At 39.2% G+C, this 22,347-nt stretch overlaps 2 long non-coding RNA genes across 4 annotated transcripts in view; one reads left to right on the plus strand and one right to left on the minus strand.

The window, feature by feature from the left end:
• The window catches only part of LOC127492625 (uncharacterized), a 95,936-nt gene that overhangs the window by 22,759 nt on the left and 50,830 nt on the right, over positions 1–22,347 (plus strand). For all 3 annotated transcript variants that reach the window (XR_016222768.1, XR_007922242.3, XR_016222769.1), the window contains exon 2: positions 4,420–5,334. This is a non-coding gene — a long non-coding RNA (uncharacterized LOC127492625). The remainder of the gene's footprint in view (positions 1–4,419; positions 5,335–22,347) is intronic.
• Positions 3,405–4,803, minus strand: LOC149121833 (uncharacterized). The gene is made up of 3 exons (XR_016222772.1): positions 4,678–4,803; positions 3,808–4,069; positions 3,405–3,572 (listed from the first exon to the last, which is right to left on the minus strand). It is a non-coding gene; the product is annotated as an uncharacterized LOC149121833 (long non-coding RNA).

The following is a 22,347-nucleotide window of genomic DNA, read 5'->3' on the forward strand; positions in this document are numbered from 1 at the left end:
TCGGAAAACACAACCACCCGGTAATCTTCTTAGAGGCACTGGGGACTGCTCAGTGATCCATGAATGTCAAGGCAAACCTCTGATATGTGTTTTCCAAGTTCTAGATAAATCTCTTTATCTAAGGTAACCTTTGGGTCAATAAGAAATCCCAGCGACCATTGTTTTACGCTCCCGAGTGTTTCAGAGGTATTATCGCCCCTAGACTGCTAATGGCTCAAGAAATAGACACCATTTCTGGGAACTCTCTGTAAGCAGAGCAGGAGACGTGCAGCGAACCAGCCCCAACCACGACCATCAGCTCAGAGTATGGGAGAGAAGAGACCCCCTTGGTTGAATTAGGAAGACTCCTGCCCACCACAGGGACACTCCGGCTCATTTCCTCTGCACCTGGATTCTTTTCTCTTCTTCAGATTTTAAATACACCTCCATCTGATATCTGGAGAACGCTTATCATTGGAATAATTAAATGTACAAGCTGACACAACAAACCACCAATTTGTTATTTTGATGAAAATATTTTTGTATTTTCAGGAGATGGCTCAAAGTGTTGCCTTTGTTAAGCAGTCTTTGTTTTGACAAAGACCAAACAAGAGAAAGAGAAAGGCAGCTCTGGATCATTTTTCCTATGCAACTTAATCTAAAACCAAACAACGTGACTCCTGAGCGTGTTCCCCATTCCATTTCTAGAGCCGATTTCCCTGGGAACCTCCGCCCTCTCCCAGCTGTAGAGGGCAACACAATAGACTTGTCTTAAGTCGGGTAACCACTTTTAATTTGGAGAAATTATTACCCGGGGAGAAAATAGGCCGGTCCCATACTTCAAAGAAAAAAAATAGAAATCAAAATGCACACAGCCCCCCGAATTGGAACTGGACTGACTCTCAGTGTTGCCGTGTGCCTCGTAAGCAGCTGTTCAAATAAGTAGCTGCCCGGAGGAAATGGATAGTCAGATACTGCTGGTTCTTGCCTCTCCTTGCTTCGCACCTAAAAGCCAGATGCGAGTTCTTCCAGGGCGTACAAATAGATGCCTTCTGGTGGCTCATTATGGTAATTACTGGCCATATATTACAGCCATGTGAAAAGGGCTGTGCGGCAGGCAGGCGGGCCGGCCCAGGAGCCCTTACAGCTGGTTTATTTGTGTTGAGCTATTAAGAATCCTCCAGTTATCAGATCAACTACTGCCCTTTAGGTTTTACAAGCAAGCTGGTCCTTCATCTGATCCTCCATCTGCTACCTTTGTGATATGTTTAAGCACCACTTAGGGAGCTAACATGCTGCTTAGGAAAGTTACTTTACCTGCTTACAAAGAGTTTCTCAAGTCTACTGTGTCCAAGGAGAGCCGAGTGTTTTCTGCTGGACTCCTTCGCACTCCCTGCCCCCAACTCCTCCAACTGCTCCAAAGCCTTCCCTGCTCTTTGATCTTCCACTGGGCTGTGCACATCTTTGTTGGCCTCAGACACGTGTTGATGCAACTGAGTTTACGGCTTTGGGCAACTGAAGGGTTGAATCCTGGCTGTGCAGGGTCTGAAGCTCAGGTGATGTGGGAGGAGGCTTTCTTTTACAAAGAGAATAGAAAACTTATGAATATAAAATTAGGCACAGAAATGAATATTTGGGGTGAGAAATTAATAAAGCTGACAAAGCTATAAGAATCACAAAATCTCAGAGAGAATGAGTTTTACAAATTAACGGCCTAACTCTCCTGTAATACTGTTTTCTTACAGTTTTGATTTCCTTTTAGTACAACAATGCTTTTATAATATTTTTATAGAGAAAAAAGAAAGATCATTTAGTCTTCTAGTGGCTTTGATTTAAAAAATTTTAAGTACTTCGTTTGAGAAAAGTTTCTTTTAGCTTCACAATTTGTGTGAATTTTTAGAATTCTTGATAAATTTAGGAAAATGTTTATTAATGTTGATTCATGAGCTATAATCTTCAAGTATTTCAAGTTTTGTTATGCAGTGACTAGTCAAGAATAGGTTGCATTGAAACACTCATTAACTACTTTGTCATATATGACATTATTGAACTATATCTCTTAATTACTGCTTTTGTTTTCATCTGAAATTTTTTTGTTGCTTCTCTGTGTCAGAGTAATTTTTATTGATTTCATTGCTCACCTTTGTTGTTTATTTCGTTACATTATTTTTTTCTAAATTCTCTTTTAGTTTTTTAATACATTATAGATGACAAAAATTATTCCCTTCATAAACATTCAAATCAAGAGGACACTGAAGAAAAATTCTTACTTGTTTTGTTGAGCCATTTGTTTCTCAATTTCAGAATAATTTTGCTAAGTTAAAAAAACTAATACGAGCGTACTTCAAGAATTTCATGGAAAATTAGAATTCAAAGATTAAGTTTATTTTAGTGTAATTTTTGAAATCCGTGCATAGTTTTTTTGTAAGACATATTTCTCATGAACTTTTTAAAACTGCTATCCATGGATTTCATTTTTTTCTTGCCCCCAAATAAGCATATGTCTTATTTCCATTTTCCCATGCACTTTTTTAAGTACCCTCTTATTTGCAGGGCACCCATACAAGTAGAACACTAATGAAGCTTGGGTTCCATTGGAACCATGAAAAAAATCCGTTTTGGGGCCTCTGAGATGACGCCCAGCACTGCTCAATTCCCGGCGCATCCCTCCTTCATGCAGTGTGTTGTTCAAGACCTGTGACTTGTAGCTATTACATTGAAATGTGGAATTAGGAGCTTCAAGGTAACTGGGTGTGCACATATGCATTAGGGATGGTTCTAGCACTCCCAGACCCTCAGAGGATAATGAACAGAGGGGCAAGAAACTCCTGGTGTAGAAGGCAGGGGAATGAGAAGGAGTGGTTCCTTGGAACTGTCCCCCTTTTGGCTTCATGTCAGGACCCACTTCTAATGGCAGGCCTTTAGTTGTTGCAGTTGTACAAATTTGTTTCACAGGCAAGGGATAGACCACTCAGCAAATCCTTTTTGGTTGACAACATTAACCCACTAATTATAACAGCAAAATCAGAAATAACCTAAATATTTAAAAGTCAAGTGTTGGTTAGATAATGGATTACATAGCTACACAACAAATGCCTACAATACCTTAAATTTGCTGATTTGAAAACTGATCATAGGATATTTTTGCATGATACAAAACAACATGAAATATTGAAGTATCTGTTGTATCCACATATATAGGTACGGACACACACCTACCAAGGTGTTGGCAGTAGTTACTTCTAGACAGGTAGAATTTAAGATTTGAAACTTGAAAACAGAAAGACACTTCTATGTATCATTTAAATTTTCCTAGTGACCATCTTTTAGTAATAAGTTTTTAGTAATATTTTAGTAATAAAAAATGTTTTAATGGGGAAAAATGGCATTCTCACACTGGATTTCTTTATTCTTTCACAATTTAGAATAATGGCTTGCAATGTAAGATTTACACATGCAGCTCAATCATCGTGTTAGAACTCCACTTCCAAGAGGCAGTCATCTGCTTCTAAGGAATATTCTCCAGGACTTACTGTAGCAACAGGAGACGGGTCAGCCTCACATATGGCCACTGGAATCTGTAAATTCCTTCCCTGTGATTGGAGAATAGGCCAACATACCAAGAAATTAGTTCCAGGTGGCTGTAAGAGAAATATTTTATGTTTAATTGAAGTTCTCCAGGATGTCTATGTGTGTGTGTATATATATATAGAGAGAGAGAGAGAGAGAGTTCCTTGGAAAGGGTTGTAAGTGTTCTCTCACAATTGCATGTGGAATCAGGAAAGGACGGTACCCTTATGAAGTGTGGGGCATGTGCAGCTACGCTACCTGAATTTCAGCTGCCATCCATAACAAGCGTTGTGGTGAACGCGGTGTCAGCCAGCACTTAGGAGCCGCGGAGCTGAGGAGCCCTAACCTCACTCCATCCTTCTGAGATCATGCACAATCCCTGTGTGCAGAAGCGGCATCAAGGAGAGCTTGGTGAAAGGCACATTCCAGAGCTGTCCTCCCAGACATTTTGATTCCGTCGATGTGGGATGTGACCCAGGAATGGACAATTTACTTGGAGAAACACTGAAGAAAGTCGTGCCTGCTAATACAAGGGAAAATATAGCAGAGGGCAAGGGGAAAGCATTTGCCAGAACTCAAGAACCTGGATGTGTGGACAAGACACGGGGAGAGGAGCTTCTGGCCCTAAATGCTTTCCCCAGCCCCCCTCACCAGCTGGCGACCATGCCCCCTGAGTTGCATAATGCGAGCCCTTTGACTAAATTAATCAGTGCTGCAAAACTGGCCCTCCTCTGGCAGTTAACGAAATCATACTGTGTAGAAAAAACAATCCTTTCGTCCTCGGAGTAGCTGGAAACCCTGTTAAGATAATGACTTGGGCCTCACTTAAAAACCTGCCACATTCAACCTTCGAAATCTCTGCTCCTACAGATTGCTGCCCCGAGAACGCGTGCTTTGTCCCTGCTGGTGCTAATGGTTTTCTACGCTCCGTCCCGGACACGTGACAGCCCCGTGTCATAGCGCCACTGCAAAATGCATTCTCCGTGCCCAGGAAGAACCTGTATAAATATTCTCAATAAATAAATAACAGTTGTCATTTTCAGAATATGACAATCTCCAGCTGCCTGTGCTTAAAGTGAGCGACGTGTCATTTATCCTAATAGATGTGAATGCATGTATTGTACATACCAGTGAGTCACCTAATTCTTATTCACTCCCGCCTTGGTCTCAGCTGGGGGCAAGTGCCTCTAACAGGGTTTGGCTGGATCAAATCACAAGCTGAAAAATCTTGGTCAATTATAGAAGCCCGAGGCTAAGAAGGGAGTTGCCTTTTCATACCACCTCGCAGACCCCTCCTCTTCCCAGGCTTACGGGATGCGGACGCCAGTCAACCTCGCCTCTGTGGAATTCTGGGAATCGTTAGCCCCCCTGTAATTTAATGTGACTCAGTTGTTCTCCGTCCTGGTGAGAAAGTCGCCTAATCCCCCTGGCATCCCCTCTTGTCAGCACCTCTTTATTTCCCTCTTTAAAGGCTCAACATGTTTTGATTTACACTACGCACCAAGATAACTGCAGGTGCCCTCTGTAAAAAGCAAGGTTAACTCACCTGAGATGAATTCTTTTATTGCACACAAAAGCAACTCAGGAGCAGGAAATACAATTAATACAGGTGTTTCCCTGACACTTAGCAAGCGCTTGTTATCCTGCAAGGCGAAAAGCCTTCGCCAGTCGCCTGGAGGTTCCTTTCATGCTATGTCAGAGAAGCCAGAATCTGAACTGGAATACATTTTCAGTAACAGACGGGGTAGCCCTGTAGGCGCAGGCGAAGCCCAGGATATTTAGGGGGTAAGTAAAGAATTGACCCAAACTGACCCCAACGTGAGAATTTCTGGGAACAGCCCATCCAATGAAATCAGGCGGGTTTCTACGTGTTTAGTGTTTAGGGCTGCATTCTGGCTTTAACACCCCAGTTAGGGCAACCTATGTAGACCCTGTCCCTTGATTCTCCTTGGAAATACCTAATGGTTATATTAATTCAAGGAGAATGTCGTGAGACAGAGGTGCTAACTTTCTCTTCTGTTTTCCTGAGGTTCTGAGTTTTGCTGTTCTGGTAGCTGACAGTTCACTACTTTAAAATTTCAGAAGTTAACGGAGAGTCTTTTATCATGAACTGTAAGTAAATCTTTGCAGGGTATGTTGCAGATTATGTTGAGAAATAATCAAAAAGGAAATCAAGCAAAATAAACGCTTCAGTCCTACAAACAGCTTAATTTCGTGAAACTTTTTTTTTTAAAGAAAATTTAGATCAGAAGTCACGAAAAACAAAAGGAAGAAATTGTCGACTTAGCAAGAACACCTGACGAGCACTCAAATAATTAAATTGCCAAGTACATTACATTTAGTTTCTAACAATCTGGATCACTTCTCCAAACAATGTGTTTTCTATCTTTTAAGCTTATTTCGTTTGGGTCATTTCACCAACTAAGGTGTTTGGTTTCAGCGTCGGCTGGGGTACTTTCTGATATAAGTTCATCCAGGTAGCTGCAGCCACCTACCTCTGCTGCTGCGATCTTCCCTCTGACCATCTCTGCCTTCCCCAAAGCTCACGCACAAAATAGTTTCAGCAAATGCTTTTGGCAGAGCCACACTTCCTCAAAGGCAGGATCTACCTGCCCTGGGAATGACAAGATGACACGGCTGCGTGCTCAATTACACCTGTTCCTCTTCTCCAGTAATTGCTTTAGATCTTGCCAAATTACGTGCTGGCTCTCTCAGGCACTCTAATTCAAATTGGAGTGAAGGCGCTAAACTTTTATAAATCCCTTCGTACCACGGCCTGATGGCTGGAAGCAATGTCTTTATTCTCCAGAATTTGTCTCTTTCATGACCCGGTTATAAATCCTGTTACTTCGGACCCTCGAATATGTTACTATGTTCTCTTCTGCATAGTCTGTACACAATGCTAATTTTTCTATCCCTGGATTTTTATGTAATGAAAATGAATGCTTTGTTGTGGAGTTTCCTATGAGTGGTAGATATAAATGCAACCAAGGAGTTAAATAAGATTGCCAGATTTGCTAAGTAAAAATACAACATGCCTAGCTGAATTTCAGATAAACAAGGAATTATTTGTTAGTGTAAGTATGTCCCCTGCAAAATTTGAGAAATAATTATACAAAAAAAATCCTTGTTTATCTGAAACTCAAATTTAACTAGGCACCCTGTATTTTATCTGGCAACCCTAGAGTTGAATAAAGCCAAAATAGATTTATATCTGTATGTTTGTATGGGTAACATTTTATGGAGAAACAAAGAAATGGATTATATTTCAACTCTGGTATTGGAAAAATTTGAAAGGACTAATTTAAATAATAGGTAAAAATAAGATTATTGGTAAATATTAATGTGAATGGAGGTTTCATGCTTTTTTGCATTCTGGTAAAATATAAATTTTCTCTGCATGTATAAACATAAAACCTCCATTGTTTTCTGCCTGAATTAGCACTTGTTATTTTTGTGCATGACCCTCTAAAACACTGCCATTACTCAAGTCATCTGTAGTCACTCAGAACTGGTAGAGCTGAGAATAGCAAATGGAGAAATAGGAGTTTGATTAAAATTAGCTTGATTTGGGATCAGCATTGTGGTGCCGTGGGTTACTACAACGCCACTTGCCCAACACTAGCATCCCATATTGGAGGGCTGATTTGAGCACTGGGTGTTCACTTGCAGTTCAGTTCCCTGCTAACGCACCTAGGAGGGATTAGGAGATGTCCCAAGTTCTTGGGACCCTTGAGAGACCTACATGGAGTTCCTGACTCATGGCTTCAGCCTGGTCCAACCCTGAGTGTTGCATCCATTAAGGGAGTGACCCATTGGATAGAAGCACTCATTCTCCCTCTCTCCCTCTCTCCCTCTCTCCCTCTCTCCCTCTCTCCCTCTCTCCCTCTCTCCCTCTCTCCCTCTCTCCCTCTCTCCCTCTCTCCCTCTCTCCCTCTCTCCCTCTCTCCCTCTCTCTCTCCCACCCCCCTTCCTCACTCTGTCACTCTGCCTTTGAAATACATAAGTCTTTAAAAATAAGCTCAATTTGAGGAAAAAGGGACTCTGCTTTAAATTTGACTGTCATAAGCAAAATATTAGGAATCAAGTACCTCAGATAATTTTCAGAGTCCATGAAAGGTGTACTAAAGATCATTTATTTCATAATCATTATCACACAATTCTACTTTCATAGTTCATGATTACAAGCAAAACAAACAATGTGATGTGCTTTCTCCTTATGATTTCTTTCATCACATTTCATAATATAAAACAATTTTTAAGTATTTATTAATGTTAAAGCATTATACATCATTTTGATTGCTGTTAGAATTTTGCACTTTGAAGTTTTATAACACATGTACTGGGATGGGTGTGTAGTATGGTGATTAGAGCATAGCTTGAGACACCTGCATTCATGTCAGAGTGCCTAGGTCTGAGTCCTGGTTCTGCTCTCAATCCCCACTTCCTGCTAATGCGTACTGTACGAGGCAGCAGTTGATGGATCACTCAAGCAATTAGATCCCTGCCATGCATGCTGGAGACCTGGATTGGCCTGATCAGTCCTGGCGTTTGGAGAGAGAACTAGCACATGGGAGATCTCTGTCTCTCCATTTCTCTGCCTTTCAAATAAAAGCAATTAATTAAATGTACTAATGTTGATCTTATGTATAATTGAAATATTTCTTACAGTTTTTTTCTTTACATTTAGCTTGAGTCTGTTGATGATTCTCAGAATTTTCTTTCTTACTCTTAAGTAGAACTCAAAACAAAAAGAGAATGTTACTACTTCTATTATTGGAATAGGATTTTATGATCAAATACTATACCTGTCCATGTGAACTCTGATGTTATAATTTGAAGTTCCAAAAATAAAGTGTTTTTCTTTCTAATTGGCGTGATGTAAGGAAGACAATGACAAGTGTGTGTTTGTTGCAACTCTAACAGGTGAACAACAGGCTTATAACATGACAGTATAAAGGTTAGACCTGCTGATGTAAATGTTTTCTCAATCATTCTATCTAGGTGTCTACAGTATTTAATATTGTGTGGTAAATATCTGTTTAAAGTCTGGGTGAGATGTGAAATTCATTGTGCTAGGTTCTAACACATAGGTAAATGTGTATGTATACAGGTATCCATTCTCAGACCCCAAGTGGATGCCTGAAACTACAAATAGTACCAAACCCTATCTATGAATTAAGTTTATCTTTGTGAAGAAAAATTTTGAAATCCATGCATAATGTTTTTCCCCAAAGAAACCTTTTATTTAATGAATACAAATTTCATAAGTACAACTTTAGGAATATAGTTATTCTTCCCACCATACTACCCGTACTCCCACCACTCTTCCTCCCCCTTCTCCCATTCCCAGTCCCATTCTCCATTAAGATTCATTTTCAATTAACTTTATACATAGAAGACCAACTCTATACCAAGTAAAGATTTCAACAATATGCATGCACACACACACACACACAAGTGTTTGAGAACAAGTTTTACAGTTAACTCTCATAACACAATTCATTAAGGACAGAGTTTTACAGTTAACTCTCATAACACAATTCATTAAGGACAGAGGTTCTGCATGAGAAGTTAGTGCACAGTGACTTCTGTTAATTTGACACTCTTATATATGATATCAGTGACCACTCAAGGCTCTTGACATGAGCTGCCTATGCTGTGGGAGCCTTTTGAATCCACAGGCCACATCAGTATTTAGACAAGGTCATAAGCAAAGTGGAAGTTCTCTTCTCCCTTCAGAGAAAAGTACATCCTTATTTGATGGCACTTCTTTCAACTGTAGTCTCAGTCACAGAGATCCTTGGTGTAGAACATTTTATTGCCACAGTGTCTTGGCTTTCCATGCCTGAAATGCTGTTGTGGGCTTTTCAGCCAGACCAGGATGCTTTAAGGGCTGATTCTGAGGTCATAGTGCTACTTAAGACAGTCATCATTCTGAGTCTGCTGTGTGGACTGCTCCCCATGTTGGAACATTCTCTCTTTTTTAATTCTATTTCAATTACCAGATATTTGATCCTATTTATAGGTCACTTTAGCACTTAATCCTATCTATATGTTCATTTTAACACTTAATATGATCACTTTAACACTTAAGATAGCATTTTTACCACCCAGCTTAATGGGATTTGGGGTCCCATGGCAAGTTTTTAAACTGTACCCTTAGAAGTAAGTCTGTAGGAAGGTATGCAGAAGTATACAGCTTTACAGTTACAAACTTACTCCTCTCTCTCTTATTCCCACTCTTATTTTTTACTGAGATCTATTTTCAATTGATTTTATACATATATGATTAACTCTATGTTAAGTAAAGAGTTCAACAAATAGTATGAAAAAAAAAAATCTGTTCCACGAGAGTCAAGTCAAGGGCTGATCAAGTCATTGCTTCTCAAAGTGTCAATTTCACTTCAACAGGTTTCCTTTTAGGTGCTCTATTAGTTATCATAGATCAGGGAGAACAAATGGTATTTGTCCCTTTGGGACTGGCTTATTTCACTAAGTATGGTGTTTTCCAGATTCATCCAATTTTTTTGCAAATGACTGGATTTCATTTGTTTTTACTGCTGTGTAATATTCCCATAATATCTGTATATATCCCATAATTTCTTTATCCAGTCTTGGGTTGATGAGCATTTAGGTTAATTCCATGTCTTAGCTATTTGAATTGAATCACAATAAACATGGGAGTGCAGATAACACTTTTATTTACTGATTTAATTTCCCTTGGGTAAATTCCAACAAGTGGGATGGCTGGGTCATATGGTAGATCTATATTCAGATTTTTGAGATATCTCCAAACCATCTTCCATAGTGGTTTTACCAGTTTACATCCCTACCAACAGTGGATTAGGGTACCATTTTCCCCACATCCTCTCTAGCATTTGCTGTTTGTTGATTTCTGTATGAAAGCCATTCTAACTGGGGTGAGGTGAAAGCTCATTGTGGTTTTGATTTGCATTTCCTTGATGGCTAGTGATCCTGAGCATTTTTCATGTGTCTGTTGGCCATTTGGTTTCCTCTTCTGAAAAATATGTTTAAGTTCTTTGCCCATTTCTTAACTAGAATGTTTGTTTTGTTGTTGTGGAGTTTTAAAATCTCTTTATATATTCTGGTTATTAATCCTTTATCAGTTGCATAGCTTGCAAATAGTTTCTCTCATTCCATTGATTGCCTCTTCACTTTTACAGTATAGAAGCTTCTCAGTTTGTTTTAATCCCATGTGCTTATTTTAGGTTTGACTGCCTGTGCCTCTGGGGTCTTTTCCAAGAATTCTTTTCCTGTGCCAATGTCTTGCAGGGTTTCCCCAATGTTCTCTAGTAATTTGATGGTATCAGGTCATAGATTTAGGTCTTTAATTAATTTTGAATGGATTTTTGTGTAAGGTATAAGGTAGGGGTCTTCAGAGCTCTGCATGTAGAAATCCAGTTTCCTCAGTATCATTTGATAAAAAGACTGTCCTTGCTCAGGAATTGGTTTTAGCTCCTTGGTCACACATAAGTTGGTTGTAGATGTTTGGATTGATTTCTGGCATTTCTATTCTGTTCCACTGGTCTGTCCATATGTTTTTGTACCAGTACCAGGCTGATTTGATTATAACTGCTTTGTAGTACATCTTGAAACCTGCTATTGTGATGCCTCATCTTTGTTTTTGTTCTGTAAGATTACTTTAGCTATTAGAGGTCTCCTGTGTTTCCATATGAATTTCAGCATCATTTTTTTTCTATATATGAGAAGAATATCTTTGGTATTTTGATTGGTATCTCATTGAAACTGTAAATTGCTTTCAGAAGAATGGATATTTTGATAATATTGATTCTTTCAATGCATGATCAAAGAAAATTTTTTCATTTTTTTCCTGTCTTCCATTTCTTTAATGTTTTGTAATTCTCATCAGAGATATTTGATATCCTTAGTTAAATTTGTTCCAAGGTATTCAATTATTTTGCAGCTATTGTTAATGGGATTGACCTTAGAGTTCATTCTCAGCCTTAGCATTGCTGCGTATACAAAGGCTGTTGATTTTTGTGTGATTTTATATCCTGCTACTTTACCAAACTCTTCTGTGAGTTCCAATAATCTCTTGGTAGAGCCTTTTGGATCCCCTATATATAGAATCATGTCATCTGCAAATAGGGATAGTTTGACTTCTTCCCCAATTTATATCCCTTTCATTTATTTTTCTTGCCTAATGGCTCTAGCTAAAACTTCCAGGACTACACTGAATAGCAATAGTGAGAGTAGGCATCCTTGTCTGGTTCCAGATTTCAGTGGGAATGTTTCCAATATTTCCCCCATTCAGTAGGATGCTGGCCATGGGTTTGTTATAAATTGCATTGATTGTGTTGAGGAATGTTCCTTCTATACCCAGTTTCCTCAGAGTTTTCATCATGAAAGGATCTTTTATTTTATCAAATGCTTTCTCTTCATCTTGAGATAATTATATAGTTTTTGTTCTACAGTTTGTTAATATGATGTATCACATTGATTGATTTGAATGCTGAACCATCTCTGTATATCAGGGATAAATCACACTTATTCCAGGTAAATGATCTTTCTGATGTGTTGTTGGATTTGATTGGCTAAAATTTTGTTGGATTTTTGTGTCTGTTCATCAGGGAAATTGGTCTGTAGTTCTGTTTCTATGTTGTATCTCTTTCAGGTTTAAGAATTAAGGTGATACTTGCTTCATAGAATTGTTTTGAATAATTTGAGAAGAGTTGGCGTTAGTTCTTCTTTAAATGTCTGGTAGAATTCAGCAGTGAAGCCATTCATTCCTAGGCTTTTCTTTGTTGGGAGGGTCTTTATTACTGTCTGGTTTATGGATCTATTTAGCTTTTCTATGTCTTCATGGCTCAATTTAGGTAGGTTGTGTGTGTCCAGGAATCTATCTATCTATTCTAGGTTTCTCAGTTTGTTGACCTTCAGCTCTTTGTAGTAATTTATGACTTTTTTCATTTCGGTGGTGTCTATTGTTACATTTCCTTATTCATCTCTAATTTTATTGATTTGGATCTTCTCTCTCCGTTTTTTGAATAGTTGGGCCAATGGTGTGTCAATTTTGTTTATTTTTTCAAAAATCCAGTTCTTTGTTTTGCTGATCTTTTTCTTTTGGTTTCTATTTTGCTTATTTCTCCTGTAATTTTAATTATTTCTTTTCTCCGACTAGTTTTGTTTAGTTTGCTGTTGTTTTTCTAGATCTTTGATATGTATTGATAGCTCATTTATTTGGTGCCTTTCCAATTTCTTGATGTAGGCACCAATTGCTATAAACTTTCCTCTTAACAGTGCTTTTGCTGTTTCCCATAAGTTTTGATATGTTGTATTGTTATCTTCATTTGTTTCCAGAGATTTTTTTTTATTTCTCTTTTGATTTCTTCTATGACCCACTGTTATTTCAGGAGCATGTTCTTCAGTCTCCATGTGTTTGCATATGTTCTAGAGATTCCAGAGTTGTGATTTAGAGGTTCATTCCATTGTGGTCCAAGAAGATGCATGGTATGATTTCTGTATTTGGAATTTGCTGAGACTTGCTTTATGGCCTAACATGTGCTCAATCCTAGAGAAAGTTCAATGCACTGGTAAGAAGAATGTGTATTCTTATAAATAAGAGCAAGTGCTTGGTAATAACAATAAATAAAATTACAAAGGAGGGAAAGTTCCAGTCTGGGAAGCAGTACACACAGCAGACTCATAGAATGACTAACACCCTAAACAGCTCTCTGATCTCAGAATCATCCCCTAAGGCCCTATTGAAAATGCCATGAGAGCATTTTGGGTATGGAAAACCAAGACATTGGTTTAAGGATCTCTGTGAGACCCCAGTGGAAAGAAGGGGCCATTAAAGAAGGATGCACTGTTCTCTGAAGGGAGGAGAGAACTTCCACTTTGCATATGGCCCTGTCTAGAAACTGACAAAGTTTGTGAACTCAAAAGGCTTCCATAGCCTTGGCAGCTCATGTCAAAAGCCTTGGGTGATCACTAATGTCATAAATAAGAATGTCAGTTGTTAAATCAACAACAGGAGTCACTGTGTACTTGCTTCCCATGTTGGACCTCTGTCCTTAATGAGTTGTTTTATGAGAATTAACTGTAAAATTTGTCTTCAAACTGTACTTTATACTTTGTGTGTCTGTGTGGGGTACAAATAGTTGAAATCTCTACTTAGAATAGAGTTGGTCTTCTGTATATAAAAGCAATTAATTAAAAACAAATCTTAATGGAAAATGGAATGGGAGAGGGAGTAGGAGGTGGGGTAGGGTTGTGGGGGGGAGGGTGGGAATTGGGAGGAAGAAACATTATATCCCTAAAAGCTGTAGATATGAAAACTTGTATTCATTAAATAAAAACCTTCAAAAAAAGAAGAATGTGTTTTCTGAAACCATAAGATAAAAAGTTCTGTAGATAACTGTTAGGTACATTTGGCCTGTAGTGTCAATTAACCCTGCTGTTTCTTTGCTGATTTTCTGGTTGATCTGTGCATTGCTGAAAGTGGATATTGAAGTTCCCTATTACTATTGTATTTGAGTCTGTGTCTCCCTTTAGGTCCCTTAATATTTCTTTTAAATAGCCAGATACCCTGTAATTAGGTGCATATATGTTTATAACAGTTAGATCTTCTTGTTAAATTGATCTCTTAATCATTATGTAGTGCCCTTCTTTGTCTCTTAACAGTTTTTGTGTTAAAGTCTGTTTTGTCTTTTATTAGGATGGCTACACCAGCTCTTTTTTGGTTTCTGTTAACATGGAATATCTTTTTCTATCCTTTCACTTTCAGTCTGTGTGCGTCTTTGGTGAGATGTGTTTCTTTTAGCTAGAAAATAGATGGGTTTTGTTTTTGAATCCATTCAGCCAGTTGTGTCTTTTAACTGGAGAATTGGGACTGTTTACATTCAAGGTGACTATTGTTAAGTAATGACATTGCCTTGCCATTTTTTCATAAATATTCCTATTTTTTTTATTTTGGATTTCCTTTGTACTTTTACTGGGAGATTTCCTTCTTCTACCTTCTTTTGTAGTGATAACCATGTTTCTGTATTTCTGTGTGCGGCACATCCTTAGGCATCTTTTGCAGGAATGGATGGGTGATGACAAATTCTTTCTGTTTGTTATGGAAGGTATTTATTTCATCTTCATTCATAAATGAAAGTATTGCAGGGTATAGTATTTTAAATGGACAGTTTTTTTCTCTTAAGACTTAGAATATATCTCACCATTCTCTCCTAGCTTGTAGGGTTTCTGATGAGAAGTCTGCTGTGAGTCTAATTGGAGATCCACTGTAAGTTTCTCTCTCGTACACATGTTAGAATCTTTTCTTTTTTTTTTTTTAAAGCTTTTATTTAATGAATTTAAATTTCACTGGTACTTTAGGAATATAGTGGTTCTTCCCCTCATACTTGCCCTCCCACCCCAACTCCCATACCACCTCCTACTCCCTCTCCCATTCCATTCTTTATTGATTCATTTTTAATTAAGTTTATATATGGAAGACCAACTCTGTACTTAGTAAAGATTTCAATAGCTTTTACACACACACACACACACACACATATAAAGTACTGTTTGAAAACAAGTTTTTTCAATTAATTCTCATAGTATAACTTTTTAAGAACCCAGGTCCTACATGGGGAGTAAGTGCACAGTGACTCCTGTTGTTAATTTGAAAATTAACACTGGTGTTAGTGACCATCTGAGGCACTTGCCACGAGCTGCTAAGGCTATGGAAGCCTTTTGAGTCCACAAACTCCATCAGTATTTAGACAGGGCTATAAGCAAAGTGGAAGTTCTGTCTTCCCTTCTGAGAAAAGTACATCCTTCTTTGATGGCCCCTTTGTTCCACTGGGGTCTCACTCAGAGATTCTTCATATAGGACTCTTTTTTTTTTTTTTTTGTCATTGTGTCTTGGTTTTCCATGCCTGAAATGCTCTCATGGGCTTATCAGCTGGTCCAGAGTGACTTAAGTGCTGATAGAATCTGTTCATTATATTTTACTTTGCTGAATTTGATTACAGTGTGTTGTGGTGGTTATCTTTTCTGGTCATGTCTATTAGGAGTTCTATGTGTTTCCTGTACTTGGATGTCCCTTCCCCATTTTCTGTTATTATTTCACTAAAAAAGCCTATTATTTTCTCTCTTTCCATGCCTTCTGGAACTCCTAGAATTCATATACTAGGTTTTTGATAGTGTCCTGGAAGTTACCAACAGTGTTTTTTAGCTTTCTAATTTCTTGTTTTTGCTCTGACTGTATAATTTCCTGAGCTTTGTCTTCTAAGTTGGATATTCTTTGTTCTGCTTTACCATTTGTGTTGTTAAAGCTTTCCACTGCATTTTGTATTTGTTCTATTGATTTCTTCATTTCCAAAATTTTATTTTGATTTCTCTTTAAGATCTCAATTTTGTGAGAAAAATTTTCTTTCATATCATGTATGGATTTCATTATTTCATGCATTTGCTTCTAGTTGCTTCTGTGTAATCTTATGATGAATTTTTTGAATTCCATTATTGGCATTTCTTTAATCTCATCATCTTCACAATCTGGTATTGAAGTGCTGTGCTCCTTTGGGGGCATCATGTTATCTTCCTTATTCTTGTTTCTTGAACTGGTGCATTTGTTATTCAGCTTTGTGGATCTACTCATTGGTTTCTTTTTTGTTTTTGTTTTTGTTTTTTTTTTTTTCACTGTGACAGCTTTTATCATTGTAACATGCCTCTATAGATTAGTGGAGTGTCTTCTTTTAGTGACTACTTCAAGGGGTGTGGTGGATGTGGCCAGGGAGTTCTGTTCAGTTCTCCAGCATGAAGGGCATGTCTAAGGCAACACACCCAGGTTGACATGATAAATCTCCTCTTTTTATTATTATTTTTAATCAGAGGCATGGTGGGTTAGGAGAAATCTAGGATGTTACCTTAAATGAGTGAAAGGCTTAGCGACTGCATGAGCAGTAGCAGGTGTGGCGTGTAATTGTGGCAAGGATTTACTAATAGGCAATATAAATGGTCTTCAGTAACTGTGGTTTCAATATCAAGACTGGCGTGCTAAGATTGGAATAAAGGATGCATATAGTTCTTAGTTATTTTACTATATGCATAGTTTCACTACCACAATGAAGATATGAACCCATTTACTGGCTTTTGCTTTACAAGAAGTGACTTTTTTAATTCATGCAAAGAACTCAGATAAGCATGAATATTAATTTTATTTAAACTTTCCTAAGTGGAGGGAAGTTGGAGCAAAAAATCATTATTTGAAGGTTTTGCTTGCACAGTTCAGAATTTTTTAAGGATTCTGACAGTTCATCTGCATTGCAGTGTACTTCCCCTCTCTTCTTTGTAAATCTGGTCATCATATGTAAATACTTTGGGGAGTGACTTTACATTCTAATTCAGTTCTCCCCTCTCTGTCATCATTTATGATTGCATTGGCGGAAATGTATGTGTTTTACAAAAGGAAAATGTGCTGAAGAAAGAATCAAATGGTGAAACAGATCCTATTTAAAAAGCCATAAACAAGCTCACAGCAGTAAGTGGTGACATGAATAAATTGCTTTTGCAGGAAAATTCAGACTTAATATCATTACTAAGCCACAGCTGAAAGGCATAACCGTATTTCAAATGGGAGTAATGACTGGCACCACCGGATTAGAAATGATCTCATGATGGCATCATAATGACTTATTTAGAAAGAGAAACTTGGAATCTTATCATGGTAGTTAGGGAAACAAAAATTCAATGATGATATGACTGGTTTTAAACTGTGTTTTCTCCCGTGTCTCCCTCTGGTCTTCAGCACAAATATGTCAGAATTAAAGAGAGCAGTTCTCATAGTTTTGGTATGTCCATGGCTCATAGTTTGTTATAAGGCATAATCATGACATTTCAAATGTTGAACCTATGAGATTTCTACACAAGTAAATGCCATTACAACCAACAGTTTTATTTGTGAGATGAGTTCTTTACAGTAAGTGGAGAGCAAAGTTTTGTTGAAGCTGAGAGGCTGGGTGGGTATCTGTACTCACTACGCCAGCAGTCTGAATTCTTCACCATGGCTTTTGCTGGGTATGTTTCGTCAAGAGAATAGGGAAGTCCCCCAGGAAGCTTTCTATAAGGAAAAAAAAAATTCTTTATTCCTATAATCAAGACATTATTACTGTTTTTTAAGATTTATTTATTTTATTTGAAAGATAGAGTTATAGAGGAGAGAGAGAGAGAGAGAGAGAGAGAGAGAGAGAGAGAGGTGTCTTCATCTGCTGGTTCACTCCCCAGTTGGCTGCAATGCCCAGAAGTACATCAATCTGAAGCCAAGAGCCAGGAGTCTTCCTGGTCTCCCACGTGGATGCAGGGGCCCAAGGACTTGGGCCATCTTCCACTGCTTTCCCAGGCCATAGCACGGAGCTGGATAAGAAGTGGAGCAACCAGGACTCAAACTGGCACCCATATGGGATGCCAGCAATGCAGGTGGTGGCTTTACTCGCTGTGCCACAGCACTGCCCCAACATTACTGCTGTTAATGCAAGTTAATCTATATATTTACAAATATTCCTTCTTAGCGTTCTCTTACATCTTGGTGTTTGGGGATCATTTTTTTCCTTATCTTGAAGTTCTCCTTTAAAAGAGAGACTTTAAAAGACAGATCTTGTAATTTATTAGAAATGTGCTAATTTCACACTGGAAGATGTTTCATAACTCTAGGTCCACAGTATTTTCTCTTCGTGTTTGAAGAGATCTCATTTTTGTTTTCCTTTTTAAAAGATTTGTTTGAAAGGCAGAATGACAGAGAGAGACGGAGAGAGTTTTTAATCTGCTGGTTCACTCCACAAATGCCCACAACAGTATAGATTGGGCTAGGCCAAAGCCAGGAGCCAAGAACTCCATCCAGGTCTCCCACATGGGGGCCAGGAGCCCAAGTACTTGGCCCATCATCCACTGCCTCCCAGGCACAATAATAGCAGGAAGCTGGATCAGAAGCATGGAGCAGTCAGGACTCAAACCAAGTGCGTGATACGGGTTGCAGATGCCTTGGGCAACGAACGGCCTCACCTGCTGCACCAACTGCTCACCCTACCCCATCCGCTGAGGGTCTCAAATTGTCATTCCTTGTGAGTTATCTGGTGGTTTTCTTTTCCCTTCTTCTTGGTTTTCCCCCTTTAAGAACTTTGCTTTATCTTTGACAATCAGAAGTTTCATTGTATATTTAGAAGTCTTTTTGTTTGTGTTTTGTTTGGGTTGTTAATTTAAGTGTTTACATTTTCATGGTTCACAAAATTCTCAGCCAGTATCATTCTGAGTAGTGGCTTTTCCTGATTCTATTATCTCCCTCAGAAACTCTGGTTAGGTTTTTGTTAGAACCCATAAGCCCACTGTGTTCACTGATTGCTTTTCTCTGTTCAAAAACTGTTAGTCTAATCTAATTTGATTTCTAGAAGTTCTTCAGTACATTTTTTATTTTGCCTGATTCTTTTTCATACTCTTTTGTGGCTTAGAAATAATGAGAGTCTCTTCTTATATATATATATATATATATATATATATATATATATATATATTCAGCTTACCTATTGTGCACCCTGTTTGCATGAATTCCTAGTCCTGTAGTTTTAGTGGACCTAATATACTGGTATATTGTGGTGATACTTTTTTGTTGTTATTATATTGATTCTTCTATGGTGATTTATTTCCTCACTAAATATGCTTTTTTTTTAAATTATGAGTTCGCATTCCTTGGAATTTTTGCTGTGGGAAGTTTTGAAGCTCAAGTTTAAAGTATTTTCCTTTAAATATGATTTATTTCTGCTTTTACCAGTCACCTAAGGGCACTACCTAGCTAGAACCAGTTGAAATTGAATTCTTAGCTCTGGGTTTTTCAAGGTTATTGAATTCTTTGAAATCCTATGCAAAGGCTTGCTTGTGGTTTGGAATTCTCAGGGAAATATTTTCCCAAGCCATTCTACAGAGAAGGAAGTCTCAGACAGCTTAACATCTGTTTCCTATTTCCCTCTCCTGGCTGCTTCTTAAAATTTAATTAATGCATTAATTAAGTACAATTAATTTCATAACATAGTTAATTATCAAAGCTTTTTCTTTTCACCACAAAAGTCACTTTGGGAGGTTCTAGCTTTATGCAGAAGTCTCTGACCCAGTGCTTCTTCCATGAGCAGGGTTAGCCTTAGATTCCCTAGAGACACGGACAATTAAGCCTTGGGCCCAAGGCCACTGGCAAGTGCCAGATGCTCACAGGGCAGCTGTCAAATGACAGTACTTGGTCTGTTTTGGGGCTGTGCTTTCTCACATTTTGGGCTCAATTTATGCCAGTTCAGATATTCACCTGAAGGTTCAATATTGTACCCAGATTTTTCTAATTGTTTCATAATTGGAAGGATTTTTAAAAAAGATTTATTTATTGAAAGGCAGAGTGACTGAGGGAAAGACAAAGAGATCTTCATCCACTGGTTCACTCTCCAGATGGCCACATGACCAGGGCTTGGCCAGGCTGACACCAAGATCCCTGAACTTCAGCCAGGTCTCCCATGTTGGTGGCAACTGCCCAAATACTTGGCCATAATCCACTCCTTTGCCCCGGCAGGGAGCTGGTTAGTAAAGTGACATAGCCAGGACTTGAACTGGTTCATGCGAGAGGCAGCCTAACCTGCTGCATAACTACTCTAGCCCCCGTTTAGGAAGGTTTTTTTGTGTGTTTTGTTTTTTTTTTTTAATCAAAGCTTTTGCTATGTTACCTAGAAAGAGAAGTACAGTAAGGACTAAGGATAATAGCATAGCCAAAGAAAATTAAGTGGGGGCCAGCACTGTGGTAAGAGTTAAGCTGCCATCTCAGAGCACCAGCATCTCATATGGGTGCTGGTTTGAGTCCCAGATGTGCCACTTCAGATCCAGCTCCTTGCTGATGTGCCTAGAAAAAGCAGTGCAGGATGGCCCAGGTTCTTGGGCACCTGCATCCACATGGGAGGCCCCAGAAGAAGCTCCTGGCTCCTGGTTTTGTCCTGGCTGGGCCCGACTGTTGACGCCATTTGGGAAGTGAACCAGTGGGTATAGGGCCTCCCTCTCTGTCTCTCCCTCTCTCTCTCTCTCTCTCTTTGTAACTTTCCCTTTCAAATAAATAAAATTGTGGGGAGCAACTCGGACTAGACTAAGTTACTGGAATTAAGACTTATTCTATGCATCTGCTCTCCCACAATATGGCGCTGAGAAGGGAGAAACAGCTTCTACTCAGCTGCCTCCAGTTCAACCAATAAACTGTAGGACCTGCTCCTGATTGGAGGAGAGCAGCGTACTCGGCGTGTGGGCAGCCGAGTTGGGATTGGCGGAAGAGGACTATAAAGGAGGAGAGAGACAACATGCACCAGGAACATCTAAGAGGAACATCTACCTGAAGGAACACCTGTGCAGCCCCTGAGAGAGCCGGCCGGCGGTGTGCCGCTCCCCCGCAGAAGTGGGGAAAGTGGCAGGGGGAACCGCCCTTCCACGGAGGTGGAAGGGTCGGTAGCCAACCCGGGAAGAACCAGCAGCAAACCCGGGGAGGGCCGAGCAGACAAAAGAACAGCGCAGGGTCCTGTGTCGTTCCTCCGCGAAGAGGGGGAGCGACATAATGGTGCCGTGACTCGGATATGAAGCCTAGGCAGGGCTTAGTGTCGTTCCTCCACGAAGAGGGGGAGCGACAAAAATAAATCTTTTTTTAAAGGGAATGTCCTTGCCATAATCCTCAAAAATGATCAGTAAAAAACCTTAGCCTCTGACACAGAAAAAAGCCACAGCCCAAGGCAACATTTAAAATAAAAAAGAAATTAAATGATGGAATGGAAGGGAGTTAAATATATTTAACTGATTTATCATTTGTAGTGGGGAATCAAGATAATGTGTCTTAGAAGTAGAAATAAATATGGTATACAATCATAAAGGTAAATACTAGAAACCATAAAAAGAAAACTTATAAACAGAAAATTCATATATAAAGTCAAAATAAGCACAGACCATTGAGTAGAGCATATAAGACAAAAGGAGGGGCTAGCATTGTGGTCTAGTGGGTTAAGCCACCACCTGTGACCCCAGTATCTTGTATGGGTACCAGTTTGAATCCTGGCTGTTCCACTTCTGATCCAGTTCCCTGTTAAGATGCCTGGGAAAGCCGTGGAAGATGGACCAAGTGTTTGGGCCCCTGCTACCCAACTGGGAAACTTGTAAGAAACTCCTGACTCCTAGCTTCAGTTGACTGAGCCCTGGCTATTGTGGCCATTTGAGGAGAGAATGAGCAGATAGAAGATCTCTCTCCCTCTCTGTGTCTCTTCTATCTCTCTAACTCTAGCTTTCAAATTAATTAATTATGTCCGTAGGGGCCATTTGGGGAGTGAACCAACGGAAGGAAGACCTTTCTCTCTCTCTCTCTCACTGACTATAACTCTACCTGTCAAATAATTTTTTAAAATTAATTAATTAATTTAAAAAAGATGAGGGGTTGGCACTGTGGCGTATGAGGTAAAGTTTCTGCTTGCAGCACCAGCATCCTATATGGGTGCCAGTTCGAGTCCTGTCTGCTCCACTTCAGATCCAGCTCTCTGCTGATGGCCTGGGAAAGCAGTGGAGGATGGCCTAAGTACTTGGACCCCTGCACCCACCTGGGAAACCCAGAAGAAGCTCCTGGCTTCGGATTGGCCCAGCTCTGGCCATTTTGACCATTTGGGAAGTGAACCAGTGGATGGGAAGACCTCTCTCTCTGTCTCTGTCGGTCTGTCTCTCTCTATATATATAAATCTGCCTTTCAAATAAATAAATCTTTTTTAAAAAGGGATGAAA

This window comes from Oryctolagus cuniculus, chromosome 16 (genome assembly GCF_051225735.1).
Source record: "Oryctolagus cuniculus isolate XC-2025 breed Fujian yellow rabbit chromosome 16, ASM5122573v1, whole genome shotgun sequence".
Classification (NCBI taxonomy): domain Eukaryota; kingdom Metazoa; phylum Chordata; class Mammalia; order Lagomorpha; family Leporidae; genus Oryctolagus; species Oryctolagus cuniculus.